The sequence below is a fragment of the Giraffa tippelskirchi genome, chromosome 3 (genome assembly GCF_054371585.1).
Source record: "Giraffa tippelskirchi isolate mGirTip1 chromosome 3, T2T-mGirTip1v1.2.pri, whole genome shotgun sequence".
Classification (NCBI taxonomy): Eukaryota; Metazoa; Chordata; class Mammalia; order Artiodactyla; family Giraffidae; genus Giraffa; species Giraffa tippelskirchi.
This window is the reverse complement of record NC_137277.1, coordinates 72,713,702-72,719,701: the sequence shown is the minus strand read 5'-3', so window position 1 is coordinate 72,719,701 and position 6,000 is coordinate 72,713,702. Positions and strand designations below refer to the sequence as shown.

Sequence of the window (6,000 nt, the reverse complement as noted above, 5' to 3'; positions counted from 1 at the left end):
CTCAATACCTACCTCATATCTTTGATGTAGATTTATCCTCATTGCTTATGCCCCCTAAATAACTCTCAATTTATTTCCTCTCTCCATCAGCACTATCTTTGTACAGGCTGTCACCATTTCTAAGACTACTACACTAGCCTCATAATTGATCTTTATGTCTAGTCTCTCCTTTTTCTAATTTGTCTTCTGTCAGATTTATCGTGGCCAAAATATATATCTGAGATCATATATCTCTATAAAAACCTTGAATGACTCACTAATAACTTCAATTTAAAGCCCAAGTCGTTTAAAATGATATATAAGACCCTTTAAAATCTGATCCTAATATATTTTTAGCTTCATCTTTTGTCACTGTCTCAACACATCTTCCCCAAATCATTGTCACTCCCCCGAAATGTCATGTACTTTCAGATATTCATATATTTGCATATGCTGTCTTCTCTGCTTGGCATACCCACTAGCTCCACTCTGCTTGGTAAATTCCTATATTCCCAGTGCAAACAGCATCTCCTCCAAGCTTCTCTCTCTGACTTCTCTAGGCGAGAAGTCATTTTCATCTACTGTGGTTTCACATCATCCTGCATATACTGATGGCATATCTTTGTCACCTATATATTGTGGACGTTTTTAGAACTGTTTCGGTTTCAAATGTTCTGTCTTTATGTCCATATAAGAACATGAGTAAATTTATCTGAGTATGCTTCCTGGTTTTAATGCAGAAAATACGATTACTAGTGACACTACTTGTCCCCTCTAGGAATTCCAGAATAACTTATTACAGGAAGAGGCTTACTTGTCTCTTACAGAATTTTTGAAATCTTTTCTGATTTTATGTTGCAAACCTGCATCATCGAATAAGGCAGAATGTCATTTAAAGCCCAGAGCACAAGTAAATATTTTACCAATGTTTATATCCTTCTCTACATTGCCCATTCCCCATTCACCACAATCCCCAGAACACCATTACAAACCCACTTCCACAATAAGCAGAAGAATCAGGAGAACCAAAAGAAAGGAAGCCTGCAAGTGTGTCTGTACATCTAATTAAAGATGTTTATCCTCAGAAGTCTCACCTATAATTTTTTCCTGTTCTTGTAGAATCTTGGCATTCAGTGACACACATCCTCATTATTGCTAGAAAATTCCCCAGATGGATCTGGATTCTCATATCTTGGCACAGAGGTTTTTATTAAACTCATCCTCAATAGATAAGATAAATACCAAAGCTAAATACACTCTTGCAGAGAAAATGGGAAAGAACCCTCAGCTCTCCCCTTAGTTCTTGCCCATCACTCACTTCTTAACACATTGATTAAGATCCTTCTAAGAGGCAGGTTGTGTTCAGTTCAGTTCAGTCGCTCAGTCGTGTCCGACTCTGCGACCCCATGAATTGCAGCACGCCAGGCCTCTCTGTCCATCACCAACTCCCGGAGTCTATCCAAACCCATGTTCATCGAGTCGGTGATACCATCCAACCATCTTATCCTCTGTCGTCCCCTTCTCCTCCCGCCCCCAATCCTACCCAGCATTAGGGTCTTTTCCAATGAGTCAACCCTTCGCATGAGGTGGCCAAAGTACTGGAGCTTCAGCTTCAACATCAGACCTTCCAATGAACACCCAGGATTGATCTCTTTTAGGATGGATTGATTGGATCTCCTTGCAGTCCAAGAAACTCTCAAGAGTCTTCTCCAACACCACAGTTCAAAAGCATCAATTCTGCGGCGCTCAGCTTTCTTCACCGTCCAACTCTCACATCCATACATGACCACTGGAAAAACCATAGTCTTGACTAGACGGACTTTTGTTGGCAAAGTAATGTCTCTGCTTTTAAACATGCTATCTAGGTTGGCCATAACCTTCCTTCCAAGTAGTAAGCATCTTTTAATTTCATGGCTGCAGTCACCATCAGCAGTGATTCTGGAGCCCAAAAAAGTAAAGTCTGACACTGTTTCCACTGTTTCCCCATCTATTTCCCATGGAGTGATGGGACCAGATGCCATGATCTTAGTTTTCTGAACGTTGAGCTTTAAGCCAACTTTTTCACTCTCCTCCTTCACCTTCATCAAGAGGCTCTTTAGTTCTTCTTCACTTTCTGCCATAAGGGTGGTGTCATCTGCATATCTGAGGTTATTGATATTTCTCCCGGCAATCTTGATTCCAGCTTGTGTTTCTTCCAGCCCAGCGTTTCTCATGATGTACTCTGCATGTAAGTTAAATAAGCAGGGTGACAATATACAGCCTTGACGTACTCCTTTTCCTATTTGGAACCAGTCTGTTGTTCCATGTCCAGTTCTAACTGTTGCTTCCTGACCTGCATACAGGTTTCTCAAGAGACAGGTCAGATGGTCTGGTATTCCCATCTCTTTCAGAATTTTCCACAGTTTATTGTGATCCACACAGTCAAAGGCTTTGGCATAGTCAATAAAGCAGAAATAGATGTTTTTCTGGAACTCTCTTGCTTTTTCGATGATCCAGCGGATATTGGCAATTTGATCTCTGGTTCCTCTGGTTTGTTAGGCACCATCAAATGGAGCAGTAAACAAGAGAGCCAGGGTCCCTATTCCCACGAAGCTTACATGCTGGGGTAAGAGACAACCAGTTAAGAAACAAAGTCACAGCACTGTTTTTAATAGCCAGGACATGGAAGTAACCTAGATGTCCATCAACAGACGAATGGATAAGGAAGCTGTGGTACATATACACAATGGAATATTACTCAACCATTAAAAAGAATACATTTGAATCAGTTCTATTGAGACGAATGAAACTGAAGCCCATTATAGAAAGAAAAACACCAACACAGTATACTAATGCATATATATGGAATTTGAAAAATGGTAATGATAACCCTATATACGAGACAGAATAAGAGACACAGATGCATAGAACAGTCTTATGGACTCTGAGGGAGAAGGTGAGGGTGGGATGTTCTGAGAGAATAGCATTGAAACATGTATATTATCATATGTGAAACAGAACACCATTCCAGGTTGGATGTATGAGACAAATGCTCAGGGCTGGGGCATGGGATGACCCAGAGGGATGGGATGGGGAAGGAGGTGGGAGGGGGGTTCAGGATGGGGAACACATGTAAATCCATGGCTGATTCATGTCAATGTATGGTAAAAACCACTACAATATTGTAAAGTAATTAGCCCCCAACTAAAATAAATAAATTTATTTAAAAAAATAAACAAACAAATAAATAAAAATACATACTTTAAATATATGAAAAAAAAAGAAATAAAGAAACATCACAAAGTAGTTACAGATTGTGATAAATGCTATTAAGAAGTGAAGAGAGTGATGAGATAAACAGGGACTGAGGGAGGGAGGCCCTTTAGATATAATGGTCAGGGCTGGTCATTAGAGGAAATGCCACTTGAGCTGAGACCTCTAGGATGAAAGCAAGCCAGACATGTGGAGATTTGGGAGATTAATATATCCTATAAAGGGAACAAGGGTTACCATACCCTAAATATAGTATCCTAATCACCAAAAAACAAACAAAAAACTAACAAAAATTCAGGTTATTAGCAAATGGCAATATCCATATATATAAGAAATACAGGCCAATACAGCTTGAAATATCTACTAATTTCAGATGTCTATGTCTTAAATTGGATGTCCAGTATGTCACCTTAATTCTGATCAAGTAGCGACATTTTCAAGCCAACTCCAGACTCAAAACTACTCTGCCAACAACCTCCAATTTGAAAAGCTCTTCTCCTTAAGCATCCCTATCATAGTTGCCTCTTCTCACTTTGCTTCCTGAGCTGCTTTTTCTATATTTGCTTTTTAAATTTTATCCCTCACATTCTTTTTTTTTCATTCTGTGCAATTCTCCAAAGTTCTCCATTCCCATTGGCACCTATATATTCCAAACTCTCTCCTGAGTTTCCACGTCAAATATCCACATTCCACTGGATTTCTACACATGAATGTCCCACTAGCTTCCTTAATTCAACAGAGCCAAAACTGGACACATTACCCCCTGCCCTCCCCAGACACTCCATTCACTCCCCACATAACCTTCTAGCACCATCAGTGATCATTTGCCCATGCTTGATATCTGAAAATCTTCTATTTTCTGACTTCTACCCCCTCAGCTCCTATGCATAGTCACCCAATCTCCAAATTTCACAAACTTAACATTTCTTTGGTGTGAGTTCCCTCAGAAATTAACAGGTCAAAAATAAATTCTTTACTTCTTTACACTACAACCTGGAGTTATAGTAATATAAACTAATGATGTGCTTACTAGGTGTCAGGCACTCTGAGTCATGCACTATGTCATTTCCTCCTTCAAATAGCCCTGTGAGCTATGAACAGTATGATTATTTCTCTTGTATATGTAAAGAAACCAACGCTTAGAAGTGTTCAGCAATTTGCCTTAAGTCCCATATGGAAGTGGAAGAGATAAGATTTAACCTACACATTTCTGACTCTAAAATCTGATCTTTTAAACATTATGTCATAAAAGTAAAAAATTAGCTTTCATAACAGGAAAATTAAGCATTTAACTTCACAGTTTTTCTAGGAACAAATTTACCACTTCAAAGATTTTTAAGATTCTGGGATAACAGGCACTAAATCTAGCTATGAAGGTGACATAGTGTTTGATTAATTAAATCAGTTATTCTGAAATGTGTTCAGTAGCAGACATCTGAAAATTGTGGTGTTATTTGGGTAATAACCAAAAAAATGATATGGTGAATTTCACCAACAGCCTAGATATGTTTCTAACAGAAAATAAGACTATATTTTACATAAATAGCTCCACATTATTGTGGAATGTATATGAAACACTTTCAGTTACATGAAACATTTTATCCATCCATTACTACTTGTTTCTTCCTTGTTCATGTGTTTTATGACCCAATAACTAAGAATGCTAGCAGCCTACTAATTTTTAAGAACAAATGTGAAGGAGAAAGTTTGAAATTGAGAAAAAAGAGTTTCTTCAATAGCCCAAGCAAGAGATGTGGCCCCAGAGTAAAGTAGTGAGATAGGAAGAGCATAATTTAAAAGATTAAGAGGTAGAATCAGTAAGACTTGACTGGTTTGGAGGTTGAAGAAGGAATCAAAGATGACTCATCAAAGTTTCTATGTATGATAGATGGAAGGTAGATAGTTTTTGTTTGAAGCTGTATACATAAAACCAGAGTAATTCCTATTTATCCAGTTTTGCTTTTCATGGTTTTAGTCAATTTGGTCCAAAAATATTAAATGGAAAATGCCAGAAATGAACCACAGTAAGTCCCCTACGTACAAATAAGTTTTGTTCCAAGAATGTGTCTGTAAGTCCAATTTGTTTGTAAGTCCAACAAAGTTAGCCTAGTCATACAACCAACACTTGGCTATATAGCACTGTACTGAAATAGGCTTATAACACTTTTCACACAAATAATATATAAGAAGCAAACACAAAAAATAAAAACACTTTTAATCTTACAATACAGCATCTTGCAAAGTACAGTAGTACAGTACAAGAGGGCTTCTCCGGTGGCTCAGTGGTGAAGAATCCAGCTGCAAATGCAGGAGATGCAGGAGACTGTTTCGACCCATGGTTGGGGAAGACCCCCTGGAGTAGGAAATGGCAACCCACTCCCACTCCAGTATACTTGCCTGGAAAATCCTATGGACAAAGGAGCCTCGCTGTCTACAATCCATGGGGTCGCAAACAGTTGGCCACGACCGAGCATCTGGAGAAGGAAATGGCAACCCACTCCAGTATTCTTGCCTGGAGAATCCTGGGGACGGCGGAGCCTGGTGGGCTGCCGTCTATGGGGTCGGCACAGAGTCGGACACGACTGAAGCGACTTAGCAGCAGCAGCAGCAGAGCACACAGAACACAGCACAAGAGCTGGCACACAGGGTTTGGCAGCAGGTGAACAGGAAGAAGAGTTACTGACTGGAGGAGGGAAGCCGGAGATGGTAGAGCTGAAGGACTGTCAGCAATAGGAGACAGAGGGCAAGCCTCAATTTCACTCATGCCTG

General features: G+C 39.5%; 1 long non-coding RNA gene across 1 annotated transcript in view; it reads right to left on the bottom strand.

Annotated features, from left to right (window-relative positions):
• Nucleotides 1-1,171: 1,171 nt before the first annotated feature.
• LOC145542381 (uncharacterized) overlaps nucleotides 1,172-6,000 on the bottom strand; it is an 11,166-nt gene continuing 6,337 nt past the window's right edge. Inside the window, exon 4 of the long non-coding RNA XR_014079818.1 lies at nucleotides 1,172-2,579. This is a non-coding gene — a long non-coding RNA (uncharacterized LOC145542381). The remainder of the gene's footprint in view (nucleotides 2,580-6,000) is intronic.